Source organism: Pseudorasbora parva, chromosome 1 (assembly GCF_024679245.1).
Source record: "Pseudorasbora parva isolate DD20220531a chromosome 1, ASM2467924v1, whole genome shotgun sequence".
NCBI classification, from domain to species: domain Eukaryota; kingdom Metazoa; phylum Chordata; class Actinopteri; order Cypriniformes; family Gobionidae; genus Pseudorasbora; species Pseudorasbora parva.
The window spans coordinates 4,822,610-4,842,847 of NC_090172.1; the positions used below are offsets into that span (position 1 = coordinate 4,822,610).

Sequence of the window (20,238 nt, forward strand, 5' to 3'; positions counted from 1 at the left end):
AGAGGCGACTCGTTTTGTGCACGTTTCTGTGTGTGCCAGACACACAGTGTTTGTTTGTTTTTTGTTTTTGTAAGTTAGTGTTTAATAACTCTTTAAAGGTGCACTATGCAGCTTTCCATCCACTAGAGGGCGCCTATTCAAAACAAATGTGTAGTTTGATGACGCAAAGTGTGAGCGCAGCATGTTGGGAGATGTGGTCTTCTCATCACAGCCGGTGGAAAATAGGACTCAGGCAGAAATCACGTTCATGCATGCGGTTATTAACGTTACTGTAGTCTAAAGCAGAGCAGGAGCGAGTGTTGTGGAGCTGAGCACGGCTGCTGGAGCGATTGTTAAACAAATACCCGCCTCGCGAATACCGGGACTTTTATTATGACGGGACGGGACACAGTCGCTGGGCGCCTGCACAGATCCGCTCTTCCGGTTATGATTTTGAGGTAACGCAGCTCTGTTTATCATATTAGATACATTTAAGTGTGTTTAAAATGATGTATGACGTTACTCCGTGCGTTCACTTGTTCACACTGCTAAGAGTAAAGCGCTCCTGCCAAATAAAAGCCGAAACCGAGGCTAGCGCAGATATGACGCAATTGACAGGCGACTTCCTCAAACGCTACAATGAAACGTCCCGGTCCTTAGGTAAAATAGCAATTTTCTCACAATTTACAAATAGTTGGAAACATCTGGGATATTGTAAGTACTCAACTGAACAATATATATAACACCGGCCTAGTGGTTTTTGGATATTTTACTGCAAAAATACTACATAGTGCACCTTTAACATAAGTAAAAGTTGTGTGCCCAGTCTATTCTCTGCTTTATGCGTCGCAGCTTCGACCTAAAATGTACACTTTTGCACAATGTTGAAGTAGCCTATTAAAATCATTCAGATATTGCGTGCCGTTGAGATATGCATATTGCGATATATACATTTGCGATATTTCGATATATTGCGCAGCCCTACGTCCATATTTTTTTTTTACAGCATGAACACTGATATAAAAATAGAGCAAATTACCTTTTTGAAAGTGTTTTGACACTTTGTATCTATTAGTGTTGTCACAATACCAAAATTATGACTTCGATACGATACCAGACTAAAATATCGATATATCGATACCACAGTAAAAAAAAAAAAAAAGATAAGATGCTTAATATGACAACAGAACTTGTTATTATTCATTGTTATTTTTTTACTAAAAATTCATGTGACCAGCATGTTTCATAGGGTTGGGCATTGTTTTGATTTGAACAATTATTGATCAGTTGATCAATTACTATTAAAATTTTCTCAATTTATTTTTTACAATGGGGTAATTGTGTTGCAATAGCTTACACACAGCACAAGAAAGCTTGATTTCGAATGGTAAATTGAATTTATAAAGACGAGTAAACAGTAATAAAATAAGGACAAATAAACAGATTACAAACAATAGCACAAATAAATGCAATAGAATAGAAGATACAAATGAAATAGACTGCTTTATTTTTTCAGGTAGGTCTAACATTCAGATAAGAAACTGAATAAAAAAATGCATAGTTATTACATTTAAAACAACATTGGATAATGTTCTTTGTAAACAATTCAATAGCGTACAGATTAAACTATTAAAGTTACACAAGTTGATCAGTCAAGAGCAGTGTGATCGTTTGTCTTTTTGTAGTTTGAATAACAAATGACTGCTGTCCCTTTAAGACTAACGGACGCATGGATCCTAAACACTGTTCCTGTTACTCGTTCTTCCTGAACTGTTTTCGACTGTGTTTACGTTAAGACTCTTCCAGATGTGCACTGATAATTCTTTGAGAGTATTTGACCAATAATAAGCTGGAAAAAGAAGCAAATGTTTGCACTTGTATCATGTCAGAGGCGGCTTTATTACGGTAGGCTATGTGTGTGTGCGCTTCAGATGTGGAGCACGAAATCTGCGGGGATTAGTAGAATTAATTTATGTGCAGTCCCGTGTGAAATTCAGACCGATCACACACTAACACTAACACACTGTCATGAGGAAAAAGTCCAGCAGAACGCGCCTTCGCCGTGCTCAGAGGTTAACCGGGCTGAGTGAGAATATGCCGGTGTGTGTCAACTCGCTTTCGGTCGGAGAGAAGAACGCAGCTGGTATCGATACTGTAAAAACTGAGAATCGTATCGTTTCAGATAATCCAGTATCGATAAATATCGAAATATCGATATTTTTGACAACACTAGTATCTATATATACAAGTCATCACTTATTACACCAGGAGGGGCGACAACTGTTTAAAAAGTTTGTCGTTGAGTCATTAATTCAAGAGATTTATTCATAAACGCTGATTCATCCAATAATGAAACAAGTCTTTATGGGTGAGACATGACTCCTTCATTAAAATTATTATTATTTTTAATTATTTTGTTCAAATAAATGTGTTTTTTAAATAGAACCTTTTGTTTGAACCTCTCGTAGCCTAAATTGTCTTATTTTTGATTTTGTTTAGTTTTCAGTTTTTTCTTCAGAATTGTGCCGCTCTTCCTTATGAAGATTCATATCCTTATTTAAAACTTTATAAACTATAGGTGTCTAGCAACGGGTGTACAAGCAATCACAAGTGATTCGAGCTCTGGTGGGAGGGTGACCTCTGACCCCATGTATGATGACCTAGCTCATCTTCTAATTTATTGACATAACTTCTAATTCGTGATTCTTTTTGAACAAATATTTTTACCATTCCTCAGGGACTAGCCCGACTCAAACGGTTTGATTTATAATCGTCCTTTACGACTGTTGCTTGTCAGACTGTGCGAACATGATCCATGTCACACTGTAGGATCTCAGTTGTTATTGATGTCAGACTGTACGGCAATTGAACACGGACACACTGGACATTTACATCCTCAATCTGTTCAGTGACGGTGAGCTGCATTCACATGCGGGATAGAAAGGGTGGCAAGCAAAGAAAAACATCTTTAGCGTTAATTTTGACCTTGGCTTTTCTTGAAGATGAAGATGCGTGTGTGAAACGAGTGGCGGTTTCTTCTTTGTCATGTTTCTGATTTGAGAATTTGCAGGATTGTTCATCAAAACTTCAGACACTGCTAGAATTTTGTCGGAGGTAAAATTTGATTAGCTGTTGGCGAACATGTCAAACTAGCGAAAGAGTTAAGAATCAGAGGAATCTTTTAGGATTCTCAATTTTTCTCAGGCGGCCAAATCTTGGCCAAAATCGTACGATGTGGTGAACCAGGCTTTAGACTTAAACTCACTGGGGCAAACTTAGGAAACTATCTCTGTTGTTGTGCGTGGTGCTGGAGGACATTGGGTGGAGGACAAAACTGCCTTTGTTTTCTTCATGCCTACACAGAGTGCACTGAGCCTTAGAGAGCAGGGCTATATTGAGCTGTCCTGAAGCCAAATTCAGGACTCTTTGTGAGAGCGGCGTTCCTGGGAAGATGTGTGGAAGGAAGGAAAACGTCAAAATGAACACAGGTGATTTTGGTCTGAAAGAACTTTCTGAAAATTTGCGTCATGCTTTTGAAAAAAATGCAATGGGATCGATTCCAGTTATTTGATATGGTGTCTAAACATGCAGAAAAAAAATATTAAACAGTAATATCATAGAGAGCACCACTTTTCCCCCCTCTTCTAAAAGCTAATTTTACATTTCCTGCCAAGGGTTGTAAAATGTGTGATGACTCCTAAATGTGATATTTATGTAATGATTGATAAAAAAGCTTTGTAAAAAACTACACTATCTCAAATTATTTAAAATTATAGTATACAATTGGTAGTTTCCATATACTGCATTGTCACTAGTGGTCGCCAGATATATCGGCAAGGCTGATTGTTTTGGCTGATTTGCGCTTTGGACGACACTAAATACAGGTGTAAACGGGTCTAAAACGCTTTGAGCTTGTCCACTTTCGACCACGTCCAGAGGTAGTAGAAAACACATTCGTCCGGAAAACGTATTCGTCCGGATTGCTTTCGTAGTGTAGACGCTCATGTGGTCGAATGTGTTCAAACAGCCACATAAGACTAGCCTAGAAATCTAGACGCACCCTAGCGGCAGCAAATTTAATTTGCCCGCAAGTGTGGTCTAGCAACTCTCAATTCCTATCTGAGCTGTATTCCTCAGAATCTGGACGGGCCAATCACATCGTGTATAGAGTCGGCGGGCGGGGCCATAATGACGACGGCCGAGTTGCGTTTGCGTGCTTCTAGTAAACACAGAAACTGGCGAACGGCGGCGGTCTTTCGAATCAGCGTTGACCGCGACTCTGGAAGACTTGGAGTTAAGCTTTCCTCTGAGAAAAGAACAAAGAACAGCACTGAAGTCATTCTGAAGAAGGGAAGATGTGTCCGGAGTTTAGCCGACCGGATACGGCGAATGTTTAATCAGTCAGCGAGCTCCCCTTCACCGTCGTTGCTCCGGTTGGTGTAGCGCTATCCTATCGCGTGCAGAGGGAGTTTGACAGACAACCGTTTATCCCGCCCCTCGGATTGAGCTGACAATGGTGAGTTTCCAGACCAAACATCTTGATGTGGGTCTGGCTTGTCAGGCTAACATAAGACCGTCTTCTCTCCGTCTTTGTCTATTCTTTTTTGTTTGTTTGTTTGTTTATCCCTGTCTGAGACTGCGGATGGCAATTGGCTTTGTGCTAAATCCAGTGTATTTATGTCAATTTATATTGTACATTCATCAATATTGTTTGTCCCATCCAAATAAATAAATACCGGTAAATACAAAAATACTGACTTAATGCGGGAACATTATGGGAAGAGCGCTAACAAGACAGGATTTAAACTTTGACGGCTGGAGACCAAAGTTTAGTTTGAAGATGAAAAACATACCAGCACAATGTTCTCTCACCATTCCTGATTTCTAACACACACTCACAGCGTTCGGCTGGTCTTGCGTCTGTCTACTCAAGCTAAAGCTGATGCTCTCTGTGTGTTTTTCCATCGTCTCCAGTCGTGTGCAAGATTATTTTGTCCATTAGATGGAAAGATCCGAAAAAGTCCAAAGACCCTTCCATCAGAGAAATCAAGACGGAAGTGGTTGAAAGTGGACAAGAGAGACGGATTAAAACACCAGGTGTAAACGGTAATGTGTCTCCCTCGGCTACTTGTGATCCGATCGACTAAAATGCATCTTAATACCAGCTGTAAACAGGGCCTAAAATATCAGCAGCAGCACTGACGATCCAAAAAATCCATATCAGCTAATCACTAATTGTCAATACATAATTAGGGTTGGGAACCGATAAATGCTGTTATTTTTTTTATTATTATGTTGGTGTAAATATTGTGTAAAAGAATTATATATGCAATAATCAGCCAATTATTTTCTTTATCTTTTTAATATTCTCAGACATTCTGAAACCAGCTTTGGGAAGCGTTCACAATTCATCAGTTTTCTTTTGTCAGTCACCCATTTATGAAATTAGGCCATGGTTCCCTGTAAAATAATCCAGTGCTTCTTTCGGTTTGGTCCTGCAGACCTGGACACGCGCCATGAGCTGTAACACTGGGCCTTTTCACGTTTGCTAGTGCTTCCATATCGGTTAGGTTTCATAGTCCAATCATTTCATCTAAACATTTTGACTCAATATTTTGAAGAAGAGCAGCAATAATAGCCAGCAATGTGAATATGCTAGAAGTAAACGTTCCGCTGTTTGGAGGCAGGCGAGGGCCTGATGAGGTGAGCGGACGTGTGCTCGGGGTCTAATTAGAGCAGCGTGCCTGAACCTGACAGCACCAGGAATGTGCCATATGTCAGGGGTGATGTCACATGCCAAACTCGGCTTCTTTCTGGAAGGGGAACGTTTGCTCTACACTAATTACGTCTGTGAACATCTGTAATGTTTTGGGCACATGTTGTGCAGAGTAGTTAAATATATCTAATATAAATGATCTTGCTATAATCAAATTAAATCAAAGTAAAATCAGCAGTCTGTAAGTATTATTTTAAAAGAATACTTTTTGTAGACAATTTTTTAAATGTCTTAATTCACATTTGCTCTTGAACCATACCTGTCAAGTATCCCGTTTTGGCCGGGAAAGTCCCGTATTTTACCCTTCTTTCCCGTCGTCTTCCCGTATTAGTATTTTCCTGTAAATATCCCGTATTTTAACCTGCGCTATTAAAAAATAATAATAACGGAGGAAAAAAACAAAAACATTTCCAATCTGAGCTCTGTCGCGATAACTGCCATCTGCAGTAGCCTACAGTAACGTTACTGTAGTGGCCGTTATCGCGAGGTTAGTGTGTGAGGGACAGTCACGCGTTTTGTAACTGCGACATCAGCATTTCACATCCGCATCATGTGCGACAGCGGAATATCTTTTAAAGTGACAGTAACCTCTTATAATGACAATGTAAAGAACAAAAGTAATTGCTCACTAAATATGCTCTGCTCTTGACTAAATAACTTCAGTACCTTTAATAAGGGTTCATCTATATATAATTCATAACGTATGCAGTGCAAACTGATAACATATTCAGTTATATATAATATTATATAGTTATATATAATTGTAACAAAGTTCGATAGTAGGAGGAAGGAAGAGGACACGGGGGTCGGCTGGACGGTTGATGCTTCTTTATTTATGGTCAAAAACTTATTATAACTTCAACAACACACTGCTGTGTGAATTCTCATAGACACTCGATCACTTCCGGGTCGGCACTTCCGGCTTCCGGCACCTCAGTCTCTGGGGTTTCGCATCAACCGTCCGATCTCTCTCTCTCTCTGGTCTCTGGTTCCGCCGAGGTTTTATACCCTCTCCGCGCTCATTACTGGAACAAGAGACAGGTGTTATTAATCTGCGTCCAACCCACTCACTTACCGCTCGTCCCGCGGCTCTCTCTCCCGCTGCAGACCTCGCTGAACCACGCCCCCCTTGCCACATACCCCCACCGCCCGACTCAGGCCGGGGAGCCGTCCGGCCTGCAGCCCCCCCCTCCCCATTTCTGGAGAGGAAATCGGCCACAGCCATCTGAGCACCCGGCCTGTGGACCACCTTGAATTTAAACGGCTGAAGAGCTAGATACCAACGGGTGATCCGCGCGTTGGTATCCTTCATGCGGTGGAGCCATTGGAGAGGAGCGTGGTCCGAACAGAGGGTGAACTCCCGCCCCAGGAGGTAGTAGCGGAGGGTGAGAACGGCCCACCTGATGGCCAGACACTCCTTCTCTATGGTGCTGTACTTAGCTTCCCTCTTGGAGAGCTTACGGCTAATGTACAGCACCGGCCGCTCTCCCCCCTCCACCTCCTGGGCCAGGACTGCGCCCAGCCCACTGTCCGACGCGTCAGTCTGCAACAAGAAAGGGAGAGAAAAGTCAGGGGAGTGTAAGAGCGGCCCGCCACATAGAGCAGCCTTTACTCGGGTAAAAGCCTGTTGACACGGCTCCGTCCACTGGACCGTATCTGGTAGCCCCTTTTTAGTAAAGTCAGTCAAAGGGCTGGTGAGGTCCGAATAATTTGGTATGAACCGTCTATAATATCCCGCCAGCCCCAAGAACTGCCTAACCTCCTTTTTGGTCTTGGGTCTCGGACAGGTTGCAATTGCTGCGGTCTTATCAATTTGGGGACGCACCTGTCCATGACCCAAGTGGAAGCCCAGATACCTTACTTCCACCCGCCCAATCGCACACTTCTTTGGGTTGGCCGTGAGCCCCGCTCCCCTCAGCGACCTCAAGACCGCCCTGACATGCTGCATATGCCGCTGCCAATCGTGACTGTAAATCACGATATCATCCAGATAGGCAGCAGCATATGCGGCATGGGGACGCAAAATCCTGTCCATGAGGCGCTGAAAGGTAGCGGGCGCCCCGAACAACCCGAAAGGAAGCGTGACAAATTGGTGCAATCCAAACGGCGTGGTGAAAGCTGTCTTTTCTTTGGACAATGGAGACAAGGGGATCTGCCAATAGCCCTTTGTTAAGTCCAGCGTCGAATAAAATCGAGCCGTGCCCAACCGATCAAGCAACTCGTCAACCCGCGGCATTGGATACGCGTCGAATTTCGACACAGCGTTCACCTTGCGGTAGTCCACACAGAACCTGACCGAGCCGTCTGTTTTGGGGACCAAAACTATCGGGCTCGCCCAGTCACTGTTGGACTCCTCGATTACTCCCATGTCGAGCATTGCGCCTAATTCTTCCTGAACTACCTTTTTCTTGTGTTCAGGCAAGCGATACGGCCGGCTGCGAACTACCACGCCCGGCTCGGTCTCGATATGGTGCTGAATCAAGTCGGTACGTCCCGGTAGGGGCGAGAACACGTCCGCGAACTCCGCCTGTAATTTTGATAAATCAGTGAGTTGTGACGGTGAGAGGTGCTCTCCCCCAGGGGCCAGCGCGACTGATTGCGCTTTAATGCTCGCCTCTGGCCCGAGATCATCCTCTCCCCCGATCACCGTTGCCAACAACACTGATTCCACCTCATTCCATTTTTTAAGCAGGTTGAGGTGGTATATTTGACGTGCCCCGTTCCTATCGGACCGTATCACTTCATAATCGAGCTCTCCTACCTGTCGTGCGACCTCAAACGGCCCCTGCCACTTTGACATTAATTTTGAGCTCGACGTAGGGAGTAGAACGAGCACTTTCTCCCCCGGTGTGAATTTGCGTAGTTTCGTACCCCTGTTATATGACCGGCTCTGGCGGTCCTGGGCTTGCAACAAATTCTCCCTTGATAGCCGCCCCAAAGTGTGGAGTTTTGTTCGCAAGTCCAGCACATACTGAATTTCGTTCTTAGCCAAAGAAGGCCCCTCCTCCCAAGTTTCTCGTAGGACGTCCAGCACCCCCCGGGGCTGCCGTCCGTAGAGAAGCTCGAAGGGGGAAAACCCCGTGGAGGCTTGCGGGACCTCCCGCACAGCAAATAAGAGGGGTTCTAACCACCGATCCCAATTTTTGGCGTCTTCCTGTACGAATTTACGGATCATGGATTTAAGAGTGCGATTAAATCGTTCGACCAAGCCGTCTGTTTGTGGGTGATAGACGCTTGTTCGAATGGATTTAATGCCCAATAATCCGTACAATTCGCTTAACGTGCGTGACATAAACGCCGTGCCTTGATCAGTGAGGATTTCCTTCGGAATCCCCACTCGGGAGATTAAACGAAACAGTGCGTCCGCAACACTCTTCGCAGAGATGTAGCGGAGAGCAACTGCTTCCGGATATCGTGTTGCGTAGTCCACGATAACTAGCGCAAAACGATGTCCGCGTGCGGATCGCTCTAATGGCCCGATGAGGTCCATCGCAATTCTCTAGAAGGGGACCTGCATTAATGGAAGGGGGCTCCATCCCGCTCGGTTCCTCTGGAGTTGTCTCCGAGGGTCCCGGTTCAGTCTCCCCAAGCTGTACTCGCACCGCCCCCTTCCTTGCCTTTTTCTCCCAAGCGGCATCCGCACACAACGATCCCAATAAAGCCGTAAAGGCGGGCCAATCCGTCCCCAGAATTAGCGGATGCCGGAGGTGTGGACTAACCGCCACCTCTATACTATGCTTTTGACCCCGAAACTGTATCGTGACTGGGACAACCGGATATTCCACCACATCCCCGTGCACACACCGCACCTTAACCATGCGGCTTGTATCCAATGCCCCAGGCTGCATCAGGCTTTGATGGATCGAGGTTTGGTTGCATCCTGAATCCACCAAGGCCTGATATGTACCCCCCTTGATACTTACAGGAATTTGGTACTCTCCTGCTTGATCGGGGGTGGTCCGCTGGACGTCCGGGATCCGGATCATTGTCCCGATGTCCATCCTCGGACATCGGTCCACAAAATGATCCGGATCACCGCACCTCCAGCAGGCCAGCCCAGGCGTACCCGCTGCCCCTGCGGCGGGGAGTGGGTTGGAGAATGAGCGCGGGGAGGGCGTGGAACCAGAGCCATTGTCACCCCCCACCCCCAGCAGCTCCGCCCCCCTGGGCGGAGCCCGCGAATTCCCGAACGGTCCAGGGCCCATCCCACCCCGGCCTCTGGGGGGAATCCGAGGAGGGCCTGGAGGGCGGGACCTAGGGAGAGGGATAGGGCGAGAGGGAGATACAGAGGGGGGAGAGAGAGAGCGAGAGGTTAGAAGGGGTTCGCCACCGGCAGTTGTTGGGAGGCCGCCTGGGCTTCTCCGGTCAGCAGAGGTATGAGGTGCACCGGCCACTGTGCCCGGGGCCACCCGCAGGCCTCCGCGGCCTTCTGAAAGAGGTCTATGAAGGCCTCGGGATCGTCCTGTGGCCCCATCTTGTGTAGGGGCACGTGGACCGGTGCGCTGGCGAGCCCGGCGGCTTCGGTGCGAACCTCCCGGTCGAACCAGCTCCGGAACCTCTCGCGGTCCTCTTGCTGGCCGCGGACAATGGCCTCGAAGCGGCGCTCCTGGTCTGCCCGCAGGTCCAGCATGGACTGGTGTTGTTCCTGATGGAGGGCCGCGAGAGCGGTGATGATGTCCGCAAACGGCGAGGCGGAGAGCGTTGGTGTTGTCATGGCGGCGGCGCGGTCCTACTTCCTTCCCGGGTTTCGGCACCAGTGTAACAAAGTTCGATAGTAGGAGGAAGGAAGAGGACACGGGGGTCGGCTGGACGGTTGATGCTTCTTTATTTATGGTCAAAAACTTATTATAACTTCAACAACACACTGCTGTGTGAATTCTCATAGACACTCGATCACTTCCGGGTCGGCACTTCCGGCTTCCGGCACCTCAGTCTCTGGGGTTTCGCATCAACCGTCCGATCTCTCTCTCTCTCTCTCTGGTCTCTGGTTCCGCCGAGGTTTTATACCCTCTCCGCGCTCATTACTGGAACAAGAGACAGGTGTTATTAATCTGCGTCCAACCCACTCACTTACCGCTCGTCCCGCGGCTCTCTCTCCCGCTGCAGACCTCGCTGAACCACGCCCCCCTTGCCACAATAATATATATTTCCTACTTGTTAAGTTGTTATACAAGTAGGAAGAGCACAGGTACAAATTAAAAGTATTATTATTATGGGTCTATGTGAGGATTTATGCCACCCCCATTACTTTAATGATGGATGGAGGAATTCACTTCAAAATCTAAGGTGCCATTCACTCTCATTATAAAGCTTGAAGAGCCAGGATGTTTTTAAAGGGTTAGTTCACCCAAAAATGAAATTGATGTCATTAACTCCTCACCCTAATGTTGTTCCTCACCCGTAAGACCTCCGTTCATCTTCACACACAGTTTAAGATGTTTTATATTTAGTCTGAGCGCGTATGAAAGTGTATGCACACTATACTGTCCATGTCCAGAAAGAGTAACATCATCAAAGTAGTCCATATGAGACATCAGTGGGTTAATTAGAATCTCTTGAAGCATCGAAAATACATTTTGGTCCAAAAATAACAAAAACTACGACTTCAGCAATAGTCTTCTTTTCCGGGTTTGTTTTCAATCCTCAAATAAAGATTCAAATGGTTATGAATCAGCGTATTGATTCATGATTCGGAATCATGAATCAATACGCTGATTCATAACCGTTTGAATCTTTATTTACTTAAACTGTGTTCTGAAGATGAACAGAGGTCTTACGGGTGTGGAAGGACATCAGGTCATTAATGACATAAATATATTTTTTGGGGTGAACTAACTCTTGGCCTTTAATATAACTCCGATTGTGTTTGGCTGAAAGAAGAAGGTCCATAAACCTTTTACAATGCCCTGAGGGTGAGTAAATTATGGGATTTTTTTTTTTTTTTTTTGTGTGGGGGTAAATTACACTTTAAGTGCATTTGCTATATTCTTTTTGTAATCATTGGTAATCATGCTAGATGCTCTCCATAAAGCTTACCTCGTATTGAACCCGGAACATTCCTTGCATAAGGTGTTGACTTTGGGTCAGGTTAGCACATAGCCGAGGCGTTTTCCAGTGTCCTCATGATTGCCTCTTCAGGTCTTCTATGTGTGGCATTTCACTTTTCATATTAGAATCTGTCACCTTTGAGTGCTTGGGTTTATATTAACCTGCTGCTGTCTTTACTCTTCTGGAGACACTTTCAGCTGCTTACATCTTCTCTGGCTTACTAAAACCTGACCAAAGCCTTACATCTCCTTCCTCTCACAGGGCCACCGAAGAGGCCGTGTCCTTGGGCAAAGCAACACTAATTTCTAACATTCTCCTTTACTTTTGGTAAGTTCCTCATTTTACACTTTTCTATCTGTTTTTGCAAATGTTACACTGCATTTCCATGTCTACACCATATGTGAATTATTGTGTCTCTTTTAGTGGTTGATCAGTATGGGTTTTTCTTGACATCTTGATGTCTGGTTTATATGATCCCAAATAAGACAAATTGCTAACATGAAACCTATTTTACACAATATTTACTCTAATCTTTAAATATTGGCAAGGTTGTTGGTAGATTTTCAAACTAACACAATAATTTTGCCAAAGTGGGCACATTACTGTATATTAAAATGACAAAATGTTATGCGATTACTCTGCGTGTCTGATAATAGGTCAGCAATGTCTTTATAATTTGAGAGCATTTGAGTTGCATGATTTCTTTCATGAGAGTAAGCTGGCCTTTGTCTATCTGCCGTTCAGTTTTCCCTAACCACGCTGTTTGCCGGTTGCAGAGGAGTAAGTTCCTGTCGGAAAGAATGCCCTTGTTGGAAAGAGTATGCTTGGATTAATGGGCATTTTTAGAGTTGAAATATTGTGGAAGCTCTGTTGTCTTGTGTACATTAATCAGATTAATGACTGTGAGTTTCCAGCGGGGCTTATGAGAGCTTCCACCCCTCCTTCCCATGGCCTCATTCTGCTCAGACGGGAGCCATTGTTTTCGTGGGTCTGTGGTAGCAGGTTATCCAGTATTTGTCATTTATTTACTGACTTGGCCCACGAGTCAAAGGTTTTCTTCTTGTGTGTACCTTTAAGGCTCACATGCATGTATGCTGTTTGCGAAGGTGTGTGTGTTTGTGAGAATCATATAAACAAATGCAACATGCCGCAAGTTGTATTTTTAAAGCCACATCTAACATCTAGAGTAAATGCCATTCTAATTGATTCCAAATGCGCTGCCATGCACAACTGCACTTTTTGGTGGCTGTTGCTTACCGAGCACTGGTTCAACAAATTTTTATTAAAGAAAAATTCGATATGCAATACCTCGTTAAATAATGCGATATGCGATACAATATTGCTATTAGTGCGTAAAATAAATTTAAATTATATAAAAAAATATTTAAAAACTGAGAATGATACCCTTTGTGTTTCACATTCCTTCTGGGAAAAGAAAGCATCGCTACAATTTCTGAATGTGAACAGCAGTGTTTTTAGCAAAAAATTATATTAAAAAAGTGTATTTGACTTTATGAGAGTGTCAGTTCTCAATATGATAGTTCGTGTGTGTAACAAGACACGAAACAGAACTGAAGGGGTCACATGCTTTCAGAGAGGCAGCTGGTGTGCACGAGTGTGTGTGTGTCAGACAGAGCGAGACTGCAAGTTGTTGTTTTTCGCAAGTTATTACTAATAATAACTATTTTTAACATCAAGCAAGTCACATGAGTAACAGTCATGTGCCCAGTTTATTCTCTGCTATATGCAGACCTAAAACTTAAACTTTTCACAATGTTGAAGTAGCCTATTAAAATCATCCAGATATTGCGTTCCGTTGCGATATGCATAATTCAATAATTCCGATATATTGCGCTACTGTAAAAGTGTAGTTGACCCCATGAACACTTTTACTTATCATAATTTTAAGGTCTTTGAGATTAGTTTTTACTCCTGTAGAACACAAAAAAGGTTTTCCAGACTCTACATGTTTCTCGTTTCCTTACAATGAAAGTGTCAAGCAAAAAAAGGTGTTGGCTCAGGCTATTAACTCCACCCACCAGTCTCTGGTTGGGCCAGACAAAAGCACAAAAACACCTGATCTGTCAGCAGCAGTGGCGTTGGGAGGAACTAGGCACGTTATAGATACTTTTGATATGATCGACCCGAGTTTGAAGCTGCCTTTTTCATTCTCCCTTTTCCCATTGCATAACAGATTGGAAAGGATTATCTTTTCCCTATAAATATGAGAATTTTTCCAAGGTATATATAATAAATGTTGACTAGCAAAGTATTAACACTACTTTAGTGCAGCAAGGATATTGCACAGCACCAACTAGATTTTCTCATCAGAGCTGTATCTGCGGTCTGTCACCGCTCGTCAACGTCAAAATATTGGAAATGACCAATCAAATTAAAGTAGGCGTGCTTTATGTTCACAGAATCTGTTGAGCACAAATTCCAGCGCGAGTCACATGGTGCTTCAGTAAACGGACATAAAGTGCGAGATAAGATAATTTGAGCAGCTAAACTGAACAATTATTATTTGACAGCTGTTTTAGGATTGAAATGGTAAACAACAGCCCAAAAAAAATCAGGTCAACTAAATAAAGAAAAAATTTGGAGTTAAAAAAATAGGCATAGAATTTACATAATTCATGGAGTGTAATAATTAGTAACAGTCAATGTAAGGGGGAAAGAAACAGGTTTCATCAGGTTATGCATAATGAATGAGTACATATTGTGAATTAATTTAATAAACTTATTTATGTAGAATTTGTATAGCTTTCAGTAAACTAACTTTCTTAGTTTCATTCTTAGATTAATCAAAGAAAAGGATTAATAAAACATACTGATAGGCTAAATATCAGTTGACCCTCTGTTAACTTTCTTCATGGACACAGACAGATATGAAAAGACTATATATATAGAGTGTGTGTGTAGGCTATACATACATAATAATTGTACACACACACACACACACACACACACACACACACACACACACACACACACACACGTTGGTCTATGTGGTTTACAGGGACTCTCCATAGGCGTAATGGTTTTTATACCGTACAAACCGTATTTTCTATCCCCTTACACTGCCCCTGCCCCTAAACCTACCCATCACAGGAAACATTCTGCATTTTTACTTTCTTAAAAAAACCTAATTTAGTATGTTTTTAAGGCCATTTGAATTATGGGGACATTTGATATGTCCTCATAAACCACATTTATAGTGTAATACCAGTGTAATACCCATGTAGTTATACAAATTTGTGTCCTCATAAACCACATAAACAGGCTCACACACACACACACACACACACACACACACACACACACACACACACACACACACACACACACACACACACACACACACACACACACACACACACACACAGAGAGAGAGAGAGACACCCTGGAACAAATGGAATTTGGTATCATGGTAAACCTAGTACCAAAGGACATTTACATGCCATGTAGATGGAAAGAGTTTATTCTGTTCTGCATAAAGCTATCATATTACTTCAGAAGACATGATAATGCATCATATGTTACTATTATGGTGTTTTTTTTAAATGTCTCAAGCCCTCAACAGTTAGATTTCACTTTGTTCAATCAAAGTAAAATACATCATACAGGTCTGACATGAAGATAAGTATTAATCTTTTTAGAGGCGGGTGTACTCCACCCAAAAATGAGAATGCAGTCATCATTTACTCACCCTCATGTTGTTCCAAACCTGTGACTTTTTTCTTCAAAACTGGGAGTCATTTTGGAACAAATTGACCTCACATTGTTTGGAAAAGAAACTTGTCATTCCTCAAAATGTCTTATTTTAAGTTTCACAGTTGAATGAATGTCATACAGTTTTTGGTATTTTCATATTTGGGTGGAGTATCCGTTTAATTTTAAACTGAACTACTTGTTAAAAACCTGCAGCATGATTTCTCCCGATCATCTTGAATATGGCTGGCTTTAGTCTAAATTTTTGTTTTTGTCGTCCAGCTGTGTGACTAAAGAAGTGCTCTGTTTTGTCGTAATCTAGCTTGACAGACTTTAGCACTGACCTGGCAAAAACATCTAAACAGAGTCAACGACCTATGAAAAGTAAACTTCCCCAAAAGCAGGGCCCCTGACACTCCGAGCAACTTCTGCAGCAAATTGTAAGAGGCATTTATACAAATGGGAGTTTGGCACATCTGTCTCCTCTTGGGGAAGGGGGTTGCCCGGTTAAAGCTGTTGCACTAGATTACAAACAACATGCATGATCAGCCATCTGCTGCATGCTGTCTATTTTTTTGTCTGGGCTGATTAATAAAGGATATTTTCTATACCATAAGCATTGCCAACACGCAATGAATTCCACGTTTTAGTCCGAAGGCTTTTCAACCCAATAATCCTGAGGATTTGGATGTGTTCTAGCTCACGGAAATCAAGTAAGTTCCTACGACTCAACAAAGCTGTGTAGTTTGTCTTTGTTGTTAGTCACAGGCGATTGTTAATTTAATCGGGTTTCCAATATCACAAAGGTTTTTTCCCCTTTTATGCTCTGAAAGCTGATTTGGTATACTAGTTCTCAAGGTATTTTGTCAGCTTTGGGAATCAAGTTTTGCCATGTTGCTCTGTACAGTTTCAAAGGTCATCAGACAAACATCACTGCTACATTTGCTGGCTATACAGGAAGGTTTAAATCCCTCACACTTTACTCTAAAGAAGGCTGGGTTAAAAATAACTCCAGTTGGGTTGAAAATGGACAAACCCAGAAATTGGGTTGTTAGAATGGGTCCACTCACTGGGAATTTGAAAGAAACTTTAAATGGTTTATTTAAACAGCATCTTAGTTGTATCCTATCAAGCACTCAGAGGTCGACCGATAGTGGATTTGACCGATAACAGTAATGCGGTTTGCCCATGCTGGTCAATAACCAAATAATTAACGATAGTTTGTAAAACTATAAAAAGTTTGTTGGTGCCAAATTATCGGCAAAACCAATGCCTTGGTCGACTTCAACTCAAAACACCTCCTTGGCAACCACCTACAACACTCATACACTCTAAACAATGCTGGGTTAAAAATAACTCACGTTGGGTTGAAAATGGACTAACCCAGCAGTTGGCTTGTTTTAACGCAGTGGTTGGGTTAAATGTTGCTTAAGACAACCCAATTGCTGGGTTTAAACAACCCAATTGCTAGGTTAGTCCAATTTCAACCCAACTTGGGTTGATTTTAGTCCAGCATTTTTTAGTGTAGCAATGCACTAACGATCACTCAGCCTTGGCAAGTCATCATAACAGCTAGAGTTATCAAAAGTACAGATTTCGGTACCATTGTGTTCACAAGCTCAACATCTGTGATTTTGCAACAATGATCAACACTCTTCACCGAGTGCTTCAATGACGCTCTTCACCAAACGCTTACAAATACACACGCAAGCATGAAGGGAAGGTCTGTGAGTGGATCCATAATATATCCGCCGATAGACGGATTTGGTGATAGATGCCTGCTTTCAAATGCTCCCATGTATGTAAATAATCGCATTCAATTATAATAATTGCGTCATAATCGCATAAAACTGTGGTATACAACAATTTGTACGGTAAACACCTTAATTGCATTATTAATGCTCTGACCCATGTGTGTGTGTGCTTGGTTCTACACACAGATGCCATGTGTTAATCACACAACTTCATGAATGAACTCTGTGACATTATTCTGAAGTTTTCTCTTCAAATCTCTAAACTCTTTCAACACAACTCACTGCACAGTTTGTGCTCCGTATCTTCATCCAGATGGTGTGAAGAACGGCGCCAAATAATATCCAGTATGGCCTAACAAGCCAGACCCAAATAGGGATGTTTGGTCTGGAAACTCACCATTGACAGCTCAATCCGAGGGGCGGTAGTGTTGTCACGATACCAAAATTATGACTTCAATACGATACCAGACTAAAATATCGATATATCGATACTAAATCGATACCACAGTAAAAAAATTATAATAATTAAAAAAAAAGATAAGATGCTTAATATGACAACAGAACTTATTAGTCATTGTTATTTTTTACTAAAAATTCATGTGGCCAGCATGTTCCTTAGGGTTGGGCATCGTTTTGATTTGAACAATTATTGATGAATTGATTAATTACTATTAAAATTATCTCACAAATTTTTGCTATCTCAATGTATTTTTTACAATGGGGTAATTGTGTTGCAATAGCTTACACACAGCACAAGAAAGCTTGATTTCGGATGGTAAATTGAATTTAAAAAGATGAGTAAACAGTAATAAAATAAGAACAAATAAACAGATTACAAACAATAGCACAAATAAATGCAATAGAATAGAAGATACAAATAAAATAGACTGCTTTATTTTTTCAGGTAGGTCTAACATTCAGAAAAGAAACTGAATAAAAAAAATGCATAGTAATTACATTTAAAACAACATTGGATAATGTTCTTTGTAAACAATTCAATAGCGTACAGATTAAACTATTAAAGTTACACAAGTTGATCAGTCAAGAGCAGTGTGATCGTTTGTCTTTTTGTAGTTTGAATAACAAATGACTGCGGTCCCTTTAAGACTAACGGACGCATGGATCCTAAACACTGTTCCTGTTACTCGTTCTTCCTGTTTGCGACTGTGTTTACGTTAAGACTCTTCCAGATGTGCACTGATAATTCTTTGAGAGTATTTGACCAATAATAAGCTGGAAAAAGAAGCAAATGTTTGCACTTGTATCATGTCAGAGGCGGCTTTATTACGGTAGGCTATGTGTGTGCGCTTCAGATGTGAGCACGAAATCTGCGGGGATTAGTAGAATTAATTTATGTGCAATCCCGCGTGAAATTCAGACCGCTCACACACTAACACTAACACACTGTCATGAGGAAAAAGTCCAGCAGAACGCGCGTTCGCCGTGCTCAGAGGTTAACCGGGCTGAGTGAGAATATGCCAGTGTGTGTCAGCTCGCTTTCGGTCGGAGAGGAGAACGCAGCTGGTATCGATACTGTAAAAACTGAGAATCGTATCGTTTCAGATATTCCAGTATCGATACATATCGAAATATCGATATTTTTGACAACACTAAGGGGCGGGATACACGGTTGTCTTTCAAACTCCCTCTGCACGCGATAGGATAGCGCTACAACCAACCAGAGCAACAAAGAAGGTGAAGTGGAGCTAGTTTATAGATCTAACTTTTGTCATATCCGGTCGGCAAAACTCAGAACACATCTTCCCTTTTTAAGAATGACTTCAGTGCCGTTCTTTTCTCAAAGAAAAGCTTAACTCCAAGTTTTCCAGAGTCACGGACAAAGCCGATGCGAAAGACCGCTGTTTGCCAGCTTCTTTGTTTACAAGTAGCACGCAACTCTGCCTTCATTATATTAAGCCCTGCCCACCAATTCTATACATGATGTGATTGGCCTGACCAGAGTTTGGTTTTTCCAGCTCAGAAGTCTATTGAGAGCTGCTAGATTACACTCGCAGCAGATTAGATATGCTGCCGCGAGTGTGCGTCTAGATCTCTAGGCTATAAAAGTGCAGTTTAAATTTTATGGGAGGAGATTAAAACAACTGAATGGTAACTAGGGCTGTCAACGAATATTCTAAATTCGAATAAATATTCAAATAATAAAAAAAAGTGGGGAAAAAACGCCTGCGGTAGTAGAGGCGTGGCTGTCTGCTTTGCGAGTGAGTGCTCTCATGGGGTTCAGGGACAGGTCACAGGAGTCAAAGCTGAAAATTGCCGCGTCTTCCATGAAAGATGACGGAAAGTGCAGAGCCCAACTCGACCGCAGCAGAGAAAGCAATTTTAACTCCAAAATCTAAAAAGCCATGTCTGGAAGTACTTTGGATTTTGGTCGGTAGGAGGTAAAATTCTAAAGCCGCAAGATAAAGTTGAATGCAAGCTATGTAAGATACAGTTAGCATACCATGCCTCATTTTATTTAACGTTAAACAGAAACATTACTAAAATGTAGGCTACTGTACTGACTGAAGAGATATTAGGCGTTTCTCAATGTCAAGGAAGGCTCCTCGGAAGCCAGAATTCCAAGGATGCTACGTCATCGACATCTGACGAAGGACTGTTCCAATGCCGAGGATCCTCGGAATTTCAACCAAGGACTGAGTCCTTCGTTCGAAAAATGTCATGTACAGGAAAGGATGCATATGAGTAGCCTTCGCGCTCTTCGAGTTCTCAAATCACCCACAATCCTATGCGCGCAGCTTCGCTATCTTCAGACGTTCGCGGAGTCGGAGCGTGAACGGGGCAAATTATGCTTGTATCAGGGTTTGTAGATGGGAAGGAAGGAGGCGGGAACCGGCGAACGTTCAACAACTTTATAATAAATAATAAACAAAACGAAAGTAACGCGGGTAGCCCCTCACGGACGACTGCCCGCACACACATAATAAAACATAAACAAACATAACATGAAGT

At 42.7% G+C, this 20,238-nt stretch overlaps 1 protein-coding gene across 6 annotated transcripts in view; it reads left to right on the top strand.

Annotated features, from left to right (window-relative positions):
* pacsin3 (protein kinase C and casein kinase substrate in neurons 3) overlaps positions 1 to 20,238 on the top strand; it is a 64,169-nt gene that overhangs the window by 3,969 nt on the left and 39,962 nt on the right. For 4 of the 6 annotated variants that reach the window (XM_067454740.1, XM_067454502.1, XM_067454788.1 and 1 more), the window contains exon 2: positions 12,065 to 12,130. The exons of 1 other annotated variant lie outside the window; for it this stretch is intronic. The gene's annotated coding sequence lies outside the window, so the exon portion shown is untranslated. Of the gene's footprint in view, positions 1 to 12,064; positions 12,131 to 15,950; positions 16,228 to 20,238 lie in introns of those variants that run through there. One more of the 6 variants, XM_067454563.1, reaches the window with a different exon arrangement.